Genomic DNA, 14,836 nt, shown 5'->3' on the forward strand with positions numbered 1-14,836 from the left:
TAGATTGTCAGGTTTACTGATTCTTGAACATGCAATATATAATTGTCCATGGGTCGACATGGGTCGACATATAATTGTCCATAGACTGACATCATGTTTGTAGACTGACGAAATTACAGACCGGGACATCGGGACACAAATGACGACCGGGACACCGGGGCATAGGGAATATAAATGACGACTGGGACACTCAAAGAGAAAGCGACCGGAACACAAGGAATGTTCGATTAGCAATCACCGTCATCAAAGCACCGGGACACAAATGACGACCGGAATACAGGGAATATAAATTACGACCAGGACATGACGACCGGGACACCGGGACACAGGAAATATAAATGACGACCGCGACACTCAAAGAGAAATTACAGACTGGGACACCGGGACACAAATGACGACCGGACACAGGGAAACAACAACAACGGGGACGCCGGGGGCACAGGGGGATTTATAAATGTTGACGGGGAAACAGGGAATGTTCGATTAGCAATCACCATCAACAAAGCTCGAGGGCAATCATTAGAATTACGAGGTATAGATCTGAATACAGATTGTTTTTCCCATGGACAATTATATGTTGCATGTTCAAGAGTCGGTAAACCTGACAATCTATTTATATGTACAGACAATGGGACAGCCAAGAATGTTGTATATTCGCAAGTTTTACGTAGTTGAATATATATATATATATATATATATATATATATATATATATATATATATATATATATATATATATATATTATATATATATATATATATATATATATATTATATATATATATATATATATATATATATATATATATATATATAATATTCACAGGTGGGACACAGGGACACAACTACAATGGCGCGTAACGACTTACGCACGCGAGGGGCTTGGGGGGGGCGAAGCGCCCCAACAACTAGGTGTTGGGGTGGCACGAAGCGCCACCCCAACAGCTAGTGAAATAATAAAGTCAATGTTTTGTAATATCTGCTATGTAACTCAACCTGTCTGGTCACGTTAGAGCGCTAATGTAATGTAGCATGCAGGTTTATCTAATATATGAAAAATCAATAGCTTTGCTAGATAATTGCGTTGCTCGGTGATGATGGTTAGGAAACATGCGAACAATTCAATCGTTCTAGAAGGCGGGCAGGGAATCACGTGCGTGATTCTCTTTTGAATCCTAATGGGGACAAAAAAATCTTCAGTTAGTAAATATTCCCTGAGAAAAAAACACCATGAATTAAAATGGAATTTCTCAAATGGCTATGTAACATCAAAAGTGTACATCGTCATTATGTAACACCAACGTGTGCGATATCATTACGTAACACCCACGTGTGCGCAGCCATTACGTCATTCTCAGTAAGTCTACCAAGTCCCGTAAGATTACCTCACCCCCAATAAATCCATCAAGTCACGCAAGATTGCGTCATATCTCACGTGTGTACCATCATTACGTAGCACCCTCGTGTGTGCCCCCCTCAGTTAAAACCGGCGATTTTCCGCTTGGCCAACGGTCTCCAACAAATCCTACTATGTAACACCCCAAACCCTATTACATAAAAACCACAGTTCCCTATGACATAACACACACCTGCTGGGTGTCATAGAATAGCGGGAAAGGCTATTACGGGAATGGAGGAATAGGGCTGCGTTTAAAAGTAGGGATAGGACTGTCATAGAATTCTGGAAAAGGGGTGTCACTGAAGTGCCAATAGTGTCACAACTAAAACAAATTATTTGGAAAGGTTCTAGTTGAGGGGCTTCTTCTATCTCGGAAAGTAGTTGAGTTAGGTCACTAGAACTTGAAAGATCGTATTAAACTTTCTACCTTTTTTCATTCCTAGGGATTAATAAATTATATTGGTAATAAGTGATTACACCTATCCAAATTGTGACAACAAAATATTTTACTTTATTTTGGGGGTTGTCAATCGTCTTTTCGTTTGCTCTAGTTTACAGAAAAACAATTCCAGGAGGATTTTCATCCGCATCAAGGTCGCTTCCACAAATTTAATGCCTTATAAATTAGAAATGAGCAAAGATATGAGGTTCAAAACACTTTCTCTTGACCTTATTTTAACAATAGGTCTATTTTTAAGTTTCTACTTTCCCATAGATTTCCAAAGGTTACCTAATGTCAGTGCCCTTTGGAAGGGGAAGGGTGGAGACAGGTGCCACAGAATCCCTTTGCAGGGATTACTGCGGCTCTTGGTTTATTCCTGAAAATTCCATTCGCCTAACTCAACTAATTTCCAATATAGCCAAAAGCCCTCATTTAGAATTATATCATTTTTACTTTTTAGTGCACTTAGAGATAAATGCATTCATTTCAAGTTCTTTTTTTAAATATTTCTATTCAATGTATCTCTGACTATACTGCAAAAATACTAAATATCCTAGATGCTTACTGTGTCAGCGAAACTCTCCCCTAAGATGATAAAACTAGTTTTGATCAAGTCAGTATCCAGAAATTTTGCTCGGAGGGAGGATATATGTCTCAGGGGGGGGGGGCGTAATCATTTTCTACGCATAACAAATTTGTTTATATTCATTTTTTTAAATGTAAATCACAGAAAATGTTATTGCTCAATTTTCGAGAACAACTTCAAGGGGGGGGAGGAGGTTCAAACCCAATAATATTCTAGTTCAGGATACGGCCTTGGTTTCGATCAAAATCCGTTAGAGGATTATAAAACAAAATATAATGAATCTTTGTGATAGACCAAAATTAATAGCCTAGTTAACGTAGATTTTAATCTTTGATAATATGAAAAAAACTTCGTTTTCTTAAAGAGTTAAAGAGGCTGCGTCCCAAAGTCGAACCTTAAAACGTACAGGAATTAGAAGAGGCAGTTGGGGGGCTGCCGCCCCCCAAACCCCCAGCTTTTGAAGACTCTTTTGTACAGGTTTTTTGTTTTTTTGCTAACCCCCAGCTCTTGGCTTCGGAAAGGCCCTCTTTTAATTAACAAAAAATTGAAATGAATGAATAATGGGAATAACTTCGAAAAATGTTAAAACACAAGAGGGACAGGAGAACCATTGCGCCGAAACTAGTAATTAGTAACAATGAAGTCCCCCCCAAAAAAAAAACCTGTACAAAAAGAGTCTTTAAAAGCTGGGGGTTTGGGGGCGGCAGCCCCCCAACTGCCTCTTCTAATTCCTGTACGTTTTAAGGTTCGACTTTGGGACGCAGCCTCTTTAACCTCTTTAAGAAAACGAAGTTTTTTTCATATTATTTCTGTACGTTTTTCTACAATCCATGGTGGATGTAATTTAATAATTCCTGTACTCCTCGTACAGGAATTAGGAGAGGAACTTGGGTGGCTGCCGCCCCCCCCCCCGCTTTTAAATCATTGTATAAAATAGAAAAAAAATAGATAGAATGACCGAAATGTTTCTTTTGCTCATAAGAAGCTAATATTCTGTTATCTCTCAAATGATAAGCTGTCCAGGTGTTATCAAAATTTTTTTGATGTTGTGAAAAAAAAACCGCCCGTAAGGGACTTGAACCCTTGACCCGAGGATTAAAAGTCTCACGCTCTACCAACTGAGCTGATAACTTTCATGTGTGTAAATATAACTTCTCAATAGCTTTTAAAAATTTCAAATTAACATGGGCTCTTATGGAGAGAAATCCGTTAATTAAATAGCTAATGGGTGGTTTCTGGAAAACAGGGAAGGAGTTATCGGATCGAGCTGAAATTTCGCGGATAAGCTCCTGGGCCGTAGGGGACCTTAACTTGTGAATTTCAGCCCGTTAAAAGGGGTGGGGGGGGGTTGGAGGGTCGAAACTTTCGGGGGTTAAGATTTTCCTACGAAACTTTCCAGAAAAATTACTCGGAGAATTCCGCATCGAATGAGTCTTCGTACACCCAGATCCGATGTCGGATGTGACCTGTAGGCGTCTAGAAAAAAAAGTAAATGAATTTTTAAGTGGCTATGCGTGGTTTCTGGAAAACAGGGAAGGAGTTATCGGATCAAACTGAAATTTCGCGGATAAGCCCCTGGGCCCTAGGGGACCTTAACTTGTGAATTTCAGCCCGATCGGACAAAGTTAAAGGGGGGCTTGGTTTGACAGGTCGAAACTTTCGGCCATATTTTCCCCATGAAGGAAAAGTTGGAGGGGGATGAAATTTTGCAGGTTCTTAGGTTGGAATTCGGGCTACGAAATGCATCCCCTCCCCATCCGTCTGCGACCACTGGAACCGAAGATCGCTTAACATTGTCGTGTGTCGCCTCTTTATAGAGGCACGAGTGTGCCTCCTTGATGTGACACAAACGGTTTTACAGTAAGTCTTAATCTATGCATCACAGAAAGTGTAATTGCTCAGTTTTGTCATCAATCTGGTTTTGAACAAACCCCGTGTATTTGACCAAATGAATGTCCTTATCTTATTGTGAGATCTCCCGTGCTCAAGAATTTGATCTTATGGCATTTTATTATTCTAATACTATTTTTCTTTTTCCTTTCCTGAACAAATCTTATATAAATCAAAATGACCCCCTTAGAAAGTTAGCCGAGGAGGGGAAAGGTTAAGTTTTCTTTTACTAAAATTTCAAAAGAAAGAAACGAATCTGTAAATGACAAACAGGTCTATGGCCAGTAAAGGAAACAAATAGAACAAAAAAGTAAAAGAGAACAAAAATCAAACGAATATTTCGCCTGTATAGCCGTCTTCAGTATAGAAAAAAAAGATGGAAAAAAAAACCTAACTAGAACCTAAAATTAAAATAATATAAATAAAAGTATATATAAAATTAAAACATACTAACTAAAATAAATATATGTACAATTGCTAACAAATGTAATTACCAGCTACCCCTTGAACATCGTAAAAGTAACTATGAAGAAAAGTAACCTTTTCTTTGTTTTACCATGGCGGCTTCAGATATTCAATGCTAAAAATTTGTCGAGCTTTTCTTAGTTAAAAAAAAAAATGTAATAAATTGTTTTGGTTTCCACTATCTAGCGGGGCCGTGCAACTACTCCCTCGTTTACCTTTGAAGGTAAACCTCGTTTACCCATGTTTACCTCGTTTACCCATGCGAAGACTTACAGCAGCTTTCTCAAGGTTGAATAGCATGTGATATAAAAGCGTACATATTTGTAAGTAGCCCCGGAATCGCCATACTAGCATATAGTTCAGAGCAAAACCGTATACAGAATTTTTGATAGCGGGAGATTGAAATTTTTGAAAAAGCAATTTTGTCTGAAAATTTTAAGAAGAAGTGCCCGAAAATTCGTGAAAATTTAAGATTTCAGGAGTCCTAGAAACCTTACCCCCTCCTCCTCCGTGCCTCCTTAGTCCATGGCTATGACATCCATTTTTCAAGAAAAAGGAAGTTTTTTTTTACATTCCTCTGTTTTCAAAACCCTGTCAAAGTTCAGAAAACTTGAAAGTTTTGTTTATGTTTCATTTTTTCAAAAAAAACAAAAATTGAGCCAAAAAAAGCATTTATACAACTGAACCATAAGAAAATAGCTTCGGTTGAATAGGTTTTAAATGCTCGCTAATGCTTAAGGAAGCCAAAAAATTAAGCTTCTTTACAAGTCGAAGCTACCGCTCAATTGACAGATTTATAGTCCCAATCCTCTGCCAAAAAGTCTGCTAAAACGAAGAATAAGACCTGACTAATTGAAAGACAATTGCACAACAGTTTCTTCTGGCCCTTTCATTACCACGACAGCAGAAGATACTTGACAGTTTTTTTTCACTTACTCGGTTATAATATTTTTTTCATTTATTCCCTTAGCGTTCCTTGGGGGAGGGGCCAAGTAGTGTGGAACTTTTATACCACGGGGAAAGTACACGTTTCAGAACCCTGACGGTTTTGGAAACCACCAAAGACGGGACACGTAGAAATCTGTGGCGCGTGGAAGGTACTCTGACTCCTGCAGTACCGCCAGGTTACTCTAATAGAATTAGAGCTTCTCCAATACCGACGTAGGCATAGAACCCCCTCCCGACTATACTGGTTGGTAGCAGAAGAACTAGTGTTTCCGAAGATACGGTTGGATGTAGCCTAGAAGTAGTGGTCTATGAAAATTTGCACGGAAATACGATTGAAATATTGTGAATTCAAAATTTGATACGTCAAACTCCTACCTAGATTAAATAAAAAAAAAACTAGTTTTTTAACTGAAATTAAAGAGCGACATTAAAACTTAAAACGAACAGAAATTACTCCGTATATGAAATGGGTTTTCCCCTCCGCAATCCCTCGCTCTTTACGCTAAAGTTTTTAATTGTTTTGAAAATTAGAATTGTGGCAAAGAGTCAAACTTTAGCGTAAAGAGCGAGGGACTGCGGAGGGGAAAACCCATTTCATATACGGAGTAATTTCTGTAATTTTTTTTATCTAATTTATGAACGTTTTTGAATTAATGCATGTTTGATTTTGGCTGTCCGCATATAGATTATTAAAATGAAATTTGCTTACTAATTCTTTTTTTGGCTGAATGGCTTTCTCTTAATTTTGATCAGACGATTTTGAGAAATAAGGGGTGGGGAAGGAGGTGTAGTTGCCCTCCAATTTCTTGGTTACTTAAAAAGGCAACTAGAACTTTTAATTTTTAACGAAGGTTTTATTAGTAAAAAATATACGTAACTTAAGAATTAACTTACGTAACAAACTTTTATATTCTTATATTTTTATTATGTACATTATGGGGTTTGTCCCTTCGTTAATACCTCGCTCTTTATACTAAATTAAGTTTTGTCCCAATTCTTTAAGAATGACCCCTGAATCAGAAAGGCCGCATATTTGATAAGGAAGGTGAGAGGCACCTGTCCTGTTGAGTAATCGGTCTAAGAGGAGATTACATTTGGGGTACCAGTATCGGGGGTGGATAGGTGATTTGTTTTGCAGGGTAGTTTCCCTATTTGAGTTTTAGTCCAGCTAATCCAAATATGGAATATTAGCGCGGTTATTCATTTTACTTTCTCGTCCAACCCCTGTTATTTCGCTTTTCGGAAGTATATTTCACTTGCCAAAGACTGTTGTAGCGAAAAAAATCGTTATTCTCTAATTAAGTTTGGATTCCAGTTATTTCATAGGCTAGATTAAATTTTTAAAGATAAAAAAAATCCAAATTCAGCAAGAAAATATCCAAATCCCGGAGTCACAAAGACCATCTAACTCCCACTCAAGACGTAATAATTTGAAAATTACCTTCGAAAAGTTTATTCGAGAAATACAAAAGTAGGGAGGCAGAAAAACGGGAAATAGAAGAATATGAAAGGGTAAGAGAAGCCCGTACAGAAAAAATATACGGCTAGAGAGTCAGAGAAAGAGAGAGATCACCAAGAGTTTAAAAGAACTATGATAGGCCTAATAAAAGCCCGCTGGGAATTTCCAGAAAGTGAGATTTTATCACAACTAACTTCTAGGCTGTTGGATGGCGATAACAATTTGTGTAAGGATCCACTGAAGAAGAATGAAAATCATCAGACATTGAGTGCTAAGACAGAAAAACATGCTACTTCATTGACTATGTGGGAAGGTGGACCGATCCATAAAACAAAATTGGAGGCTAAGCTATCATGTCGAAAAACCGAAATGTTCGATATTCCAGTTTGAGAGGTGGATAATCAAGAAAAATCAGATTCAGAAGCAAAGAGGCCGTGCAATATTGAAAATAGGTTACGTGAAATTGATTTTTCGGAAGAATGTTTAGAAAAAAATTAAATTCATAACATATGTGCTGAAGATGAGATGCCGACAAGCATATACCAAACTGAAGCATTTATGGTCCCCGAGAAAAGTAAAAAAAAATTCATCGTGCGTACTTTTCCTCGTCAAGTTCGAGAAATTTTAGTACAATATGAAAAAACAAAATATCGGAATTCAATTCCCATTTAATGACGAATTATTTGTTTCTGCAGTAAAAGTGAAGAAACCTAAAAGAGAGAAAAAAGATTCAAAGTGGAACTAAAAGTTAAGAATTCAATTTTCATTTAGCGACGATTTATTCCTGCTACGATAAAAGAAAAGAAAAAAAGAAATATTAAACGGAGCTACAATAAAGAAAGGCAGTCAAAGATGACGGACACTGGAGCCCAATTCAGATTTAGGAGGGAGAAGAAGGCTCATGACCTATTAAGAGAAACTAGAGATAATCATGAAATAAAATCGACTGGACTGCAACGGGTTACGGATAGATTGGGAGAATTTCGGCTTGAATTTTGGGTTGGATTGAAGAAATTTGAGAAGGAATCTGAGAAAGGTCTTATCAATTCAAAGGAGGTTTTTGATCTTTTATGAGGAAGGGGAATCTCTTGGGGAAGATCCCATGTGGGAAGACGTGAAAGACTACCATTTCTTTCAATGCAAAACTGGTGAGCAAGTTGTGATCCCTTTACCGAGGCCTATTCTTTCCAGTCTTCAATCTCATTTTCAGCTGGCATCAACGAGCATTATTGATTCAATTATCTTAGGGGATGGAACCGAGAAAAAAGTGATTCAGGGTTCACTCAAATTTTTTAATGTGGCCAAAAACATTGGAGGGCAACTAGTCTCCCTCCCATGTCGTTTAATCCTTAAAGTCGTAGGATCAGAATTTTAAGAAAGATATTTTGTTCAGAAAATTCGAAATGTCCAATAACTCTGCCTTTGGGTCAAAAGTTACGAGCCTGAGAAATTTTTCTCATTTTTCGAAAAAGGGAGGATGCACCCCCAAAATATTAAGCAATCTTAATGGAATTCACACTAAAGATTCAGCATATCAGAGAACTATACCATAGAGGTTTCAAGCTCAAAATTTTAAAACAGTTATTTGGTTCAGAAAAGTTGAAATGTCCAATAACTGTGCCTTTAGGTCAAAAGTCACGAGCCTGAGAAAATTTTCTCATTTTTTGAAAAAGGGAAGAAGCACCTCAAAAATATTAAGCAATATTAATGAAAATCATACCAAGGATTCAGCATATCGGAAACCGTACTGTAGAGGTTTCAAGCTCGTGTATACGGGAATCTAAAATTTTGCATTTCTTGCCAGAAGCAAGATCACGGATGCGTGTTCATTTATTTTTTTTCCAGGGGCGATTGTATCGAACCAGTGATCTACGCAGATAGAGAGAGTGCTCATTTTATTGGAAATCGAAAGTTCTATTATCCTTTTAAAGTTAGCAAAAATATTGGAGGGCAGCTAGCCCCCCTCTCATACTCCTTTTCTCAAAGTCTTCGAATCGAAACTGAGCTAGCCATTTCGTTCAGCTAGATCGAAAGATTTAATAGCTTGACCCTTAGAGCCCGGGGGAAGGGCTGCAAGCTATGAACATTACCCATTGTTTACACTAAGTGTTGGCTATTGGGAAGTATACAGGTATATTTTTTGAGGGGGGGGGTATTTTCTGCGAAGATAGAGTTACATAGAGGGGTCTCTCCAATGAAAGATTTTTCGAGGGGGACGGAAATTTTCCATAGAGAGGAGGCTGGATTTCCCGGCACTATTTAAAAAAGATCAGAAATTAAAGTGGAATTTTTTTTTTTTTTAATTGAAAGTAAGATGCAACATTAAAACTGAAAACGAACAGAAATTATTACGTATATAACAGGTAGCCCCCTCTTCAATATCCGGTCTTTACGCTAAGGTTTTTTTTAGAATTTTTAAAAAAGCTTATTGTTCTAATTCAGTGGCCCTGGTGTTTCAGGAGTCATTCTTACAAAATTGGAACAAAAAGTCAAACCATAGGTAAGGAGCGAGGTAGTAAGGAAGGGACAAACCCAGTCATTTACGTAACAATTTCGGTTCGTTTTGCATGTTGCTCTTATCTTTCAGCTGGAAAAATTTGTTATTTTCATTTAATGTTCTAATTAAGCGGCCCTTGTGTTTCAGAAGTCATTCTTAAAAAAAGTAACAAAAAGTCAAACCACTGGTAAAGAGCAAAGTAGTAAGGAGGGGACAAACCCTGCCATTTACATAATAATTTCTTTTCGTTTTTCATGTTGTTCCTATCTTTCAGCTGGAAAAATTTGTTATTTTTATTTAATATTTAGTAAATTCTATTCTTTTGACACTGAAAAAGGAAAATATGGCTCAGAAAGTCCTTTCGAATGATTCTTTTTCCGATATTCAACGACCGCTCGCACATTCGTGACTTCACTTTTCAGGAAAAATTGGACTTTAGCATATTTTTAGATAAAAGTTTGCGGCTTCTGGTAAAAACTTCCGAGATAGGTTAAATCTTATGGTATATTTTTCATCAAGTTTACTCCCCTTTCAATGAAATATCCACTTTTATCCAACTGCTGCTACTACTAACAAGTCACTGCAGCACCAAGGCGCCTTCAGCCAAGACAGCTACACACATTTTTCTCCTATCCCAATCTATTCAAAGCCTCGCTCTTTACACCCTCCCAAGAAGTGACAATTTTCCAAAAATCTTTTCTTACGACCTCCTCCCACCCACTCGGGACAATCTGCTTTTCGCTTGGGCGTAGATGGCTGGTCGATGAGGACGATCTTTAGCTATCTGTCATCCTTCATCTGTAGAACATATCCTACCCATCTCAACCTGTCTCACATTGTAGCTCTAGAAAGGAGGATAGAACCACATTTTTCGTGCAGCTTACTGTTTATAATACGGTCAGTCAGACGGGTACCCGAAAGAACCCGTCGACAATTCCTTTGGAGAACATCTAACAAATCATCCTCCGTCTTTCGGGGTACTCATATTTCCAGAACCATACTAGACCACTGTCATCACTGTTGCTTCCAATATTCAAATCTCAGTTCGCACACTTATCTTCCTATTCTTTCGAACTTTTTTTCAAAAATAGAGGCAGGTGTGGGTGTGTTTATTTTGGAGGGTGGGGTCCGCGGTGGCTTTTTTCAATAGAAACCGGCGTGGTTGAATAAGGCTATACAATATCTGCAATGGGCAGTGGCGGAAGGCCTTCCCCCTAAGTCCCTGAAACTGTAGTCAGTATTATTAGAATGGGACAGGAAGGGAGATTGGGATCCAGGATTCTTCTTGGAGAGAGGAGGAAGAGACATGAATATCGACAGGAATTATATTTCTAGAATTGAAATAGTGAAAATAGGCTAATTGTGAAAACAGTGTATAAAAATGAACATATGAATGATCTTTCCCGGCTTTGAAAGAGTATTTTCAGTTAAAAGTAGAACTAATCTTTGTTGATTGGTGTGTTTCCAAGCTGCGTCTTACAACATTTTCAGTTTTGGTCAATCCTTTGCAGCATATAACCATGATTTTGCTTTAATTCTGGAATCCTTTATGCAAAAAATTAACAACACACAAAAACTAAATTTACTTTCAGCAACATGATAGCTTTTTTATATTGGCTAAACTCAAATGTAGCCAAAAAAGAAGTTCTGCGTCATTGAGCGTGGTAAATTTAGTCATTGCGCTTGCTCTGAACAGATCAGTGACCTCCTTATTAGCATATACTATATGGCACTTTAACTATACTGAATTAATTACACTTTGTCATGCTTCACGCAATATCTGCAATCAATGTCCGATAAAAAGAAAATCTTTCAAGTAAGACTTCCTTTCATCGGGTAATTCTCAATTCCATAATATCAGATGACATGCTTCACGACCCCTAAAAAGACTTACTGCATTTTCTTAAACAGATCTTCTGCAAAAAGTATGACCAATGAAATTAGGTCGTATTCCATAGAAAGTTCTCATCTTGAAGGATTTTTACATTTATTATGATAGTGAGATGATGGTAAAGAATTCCTGGTTTTTCGACTTCTATGGAAAGGGTATTATCACACTTGTATACAGGCGGGGATTCCCCGAATGACTGTATAAGGAGATCTACTAGAATCACTTTAAACTTTATGGGGGGGGGAGGTAGTGGAAGGACACCTTCAGATGGTGCCTCTGAATTCACTGGCTTTTTAGTGGTTTTTTGATGGAAAGGGTTTGGTCCCAAATGCTTGTGGGTGTGGGAATTTGATGTTTGGTCATTTCACAACCTTATATTTGCCGCCGAAGCGAAGAGTGAAGGACATTGCTGAGGATGGAATAACTAAGGTGGAGGTAACCCATGAAGGGGGCCATTGCCAGAGTGAATCTGTGGATAAGGATTGAGGAAAAGGAAACAGAGTATAAAACTCGGTGTTATCCATGTCCAAGGCTACCATTAAGAAAGGGGCCTGAATAGTGCTTGCCACTCTGGAGACTGCCAACGCAAATCGGATTATGAGCCATATTACCTTGACCATGGTACTAATGCTCGCATGCCTAGCGATCACATCAAGATACCATAGAACGACAACGGCAACCACAGAAATCATCTTAGGACTACAACCACAGAAAACTTTTTTCAGGAAGATGTAATAAAAAGCGCTGTAAGTTTACAGATAAATGGTCAATGCGGTGATTGTGGTTGGGTAGAAGAAGCGGGGCCACCGCGACACACCAAATGCAAAACGGGAAGAATAGAATGCATGTTGACATCTACAACTCACTGATGCCTAAGCGTAGAGAGCATATACACCGAGTAGGGAGGACTGAGACTCCAATTAGCCAAAAGTGTAAGAAGATCTGTGTCGAAACAAGAAGACATCTGATAGAAGAATGTCTAGCCAGGACAAAGTGCTGGCTTGAATTATCTCGAAATGTTAATGTTAAGCTGCAGTATATAGTAAGAGAAGAAGAGACTCAACAGCTGACAAAATATGTGGCAAGGCTGTTGACACCAATTCTGCCAATAGCTCCCTCAATCTCCAATTAAGCAGAGTTGTTTTCGAGACATGAAGGTAATGGGCCTTTGAGGCATGAGCCTATATTCAGTTTTATACATCTACAACTCACTGATGCCTAAGTGCAGAAAGCATATACACCGAGTAGGGAGGACTGAGACTCCAATTAGCCAAAAGTGTAAGAAGATCAGTGTCGAAACAAGAAGACACCTGATAGAAGAATGTCTAGCCAGGACAAAGCAATGGCTTGAATTATCTCGATTTGTTAGTGTTAAGCTGCAGTATATAGTAAGAGAAGAAGAGGCTCAACAGCTGACAAAATATGTAGCAAGGCTATTGAGGCCAATTCCGCCAATAGTTCCCTCAATCGCTAATTAAGCACAGTTGTTTTCGAGACATGAAGGTAATGGGCCTTTGAGGCATGAGCCTATATTCAGTTTTTTGGGTCCGCCCAGATAATCAACTAGTATTATTGTTATACTGGAAAACTGGAGTCAGTAGAAATATGTTATAGAAAAATGGAGGTAGGCCTTCTTCTCAGTGGTAGCCCCCCCCCCCCCCCCATCAATAGAAATATTCGCTGCAACTTTTCAGGCTGAGACGTTTGCAATAGAGCAGGCAGTTAAAAGACTGGTGCAAATGGAAACTTTTATCCCAATATTTCTGGGCTGATGGAGCGCAGCTCTGAGAAGCAGAAGTATTAGACATTTGGAACAGAATTGGCATGGGAAGGTTGGATGTAATGAAATGAAGGAAATTCTCCCCAAGTTTAATCCCATTCTGACTAAACACATCCTCCGACTGAAAAGGTTTGGTATAAGAAAGGGATAAAGAAGCCATACGATGGACTTGAAATTTAAGAAAGAACCTATCTCTAATAGGGAGGATGAGTTTCTAATTGGCCAAAAGTGTGAGATAGCCGGGAGGCATCCGATAGGAGAATGCCTAGCCAGGACAATGCACCGGTTTAAAATTAATCCACAATATTAATGTTAAGTTGCAGTATATAGTAAGAGAAAAAGAGGCTCAACAGCTGATAAAATATGTGGCAAGGCTGTTGAGGCCGATTCTGCCAAGAGCTCCCTCAATCGCCAATTAAGTCGTTTTTGAGACATAAAGGTAATGGGCCTTTGAGGCATGAGCCAATATAGATGTCATACAATATAAATGTCATACAACACAATATAAATGTCAAGCTGTAGGATATAGTAAAGGAAGGGGGAGTTCGACAGCTGACAAAATATATAATAAGGTGTGTGAAGCCAAACCTACCGATTGGTCACTTCAACTACAAATTAAGCATAGATATTTTGGGGTGTGGAGGAACTGGTTCTTTGAGGCCCGAGCCATGATCCAGTTTTGTGGTTCCAGTCCGATATAAAATTAAAATCAAGTTTTCTTTAAGTGAACAGAGAGACTTAGAAAAGGATGGGCCAGGGGCGATGCCCCCACCCCCTTATGAAAGAAGAAGATACTTAAAATTATATCTAAATAGAAAAATGAGAAATACTCCCGCTAAAATCCTGGTAAAGCTAAAACACTTGGTAGTACTCACCCCACCTGACGTAGGACAATTTGGTACTGGTAATCTTATAGAGAGTCCTTCCCACTCCAAAAATCTGTTCTATGGAGGGAGATTGTTGGACAGCTCAGAACTTCCGATTTAAATTTGAGGACCTCTTCTACTCAGGAGCAAACATTCAAATACTTAGGCCCAAAAGAGCAGTCTTCGAGTATCCTTATAAGAAATTGTCTATCCCCCCCAAATATTTCCATGTCCACAACAAGCTCGTGTGCAGGCAGTAAGTAAAATGCGAGTTGTTTTTATATAAAGGCCCAAGGTTGTTCTTCGAAACAGTAAAAAGAAGACGAAGCGACTGAATATCGAGGGAATTTTTACGCTAAAGTTTGACTCTTTCTCTTAACTCTATTTTTAAAACAGTAAGAAAATATAGCGTAAAGAGTGGGGCGTTGAGGAGGAAAAGCCCCTTTCATATACGGAGTAATTTCTGTTCTTTTCAAGTTTTAATGTTGCTCCTTACTTTCATTTAAAAAAACTTGTTTTTTTATTTAATTTCTGGACGTTTTTGAATTAATGCATGTTTTGATCTTTGCTCTCCGCACATAAATGATTAAAACGAAATTTGCATATTCATTAA

The 14,836-nt window shown here is 38.3% G+C and overlaps 1 protein-coding gene across 1 annotated transcript in view; it reads right to left on the reverse strand.

Annotated features, from left to right (window-relative positions):
• Positions 1-14,836, reverse strand: part of LOC136029559 (protein PALS1-like) — a gene marked incomplete in the record, with an annotated part of 254,054 nt that overhangs the window by 208,568 nt on the left and 30,650 nt on the right.

The sequence above is a fragment of the Artemia franciscana genome, chromosome 7 (genome assembly GCF_032884065.1).
Source record: "Artemia franciscana chromosome 7, ASM3288406v1, whole genome shotgun sequence".
In the NCBI taxonomy this organism is placed as follows: Eukaryota; Metazoa; Arthropoda; class Branchiopoda; order Anostraca; family Artemiidae; genus Artemia; species Artemia franciscana.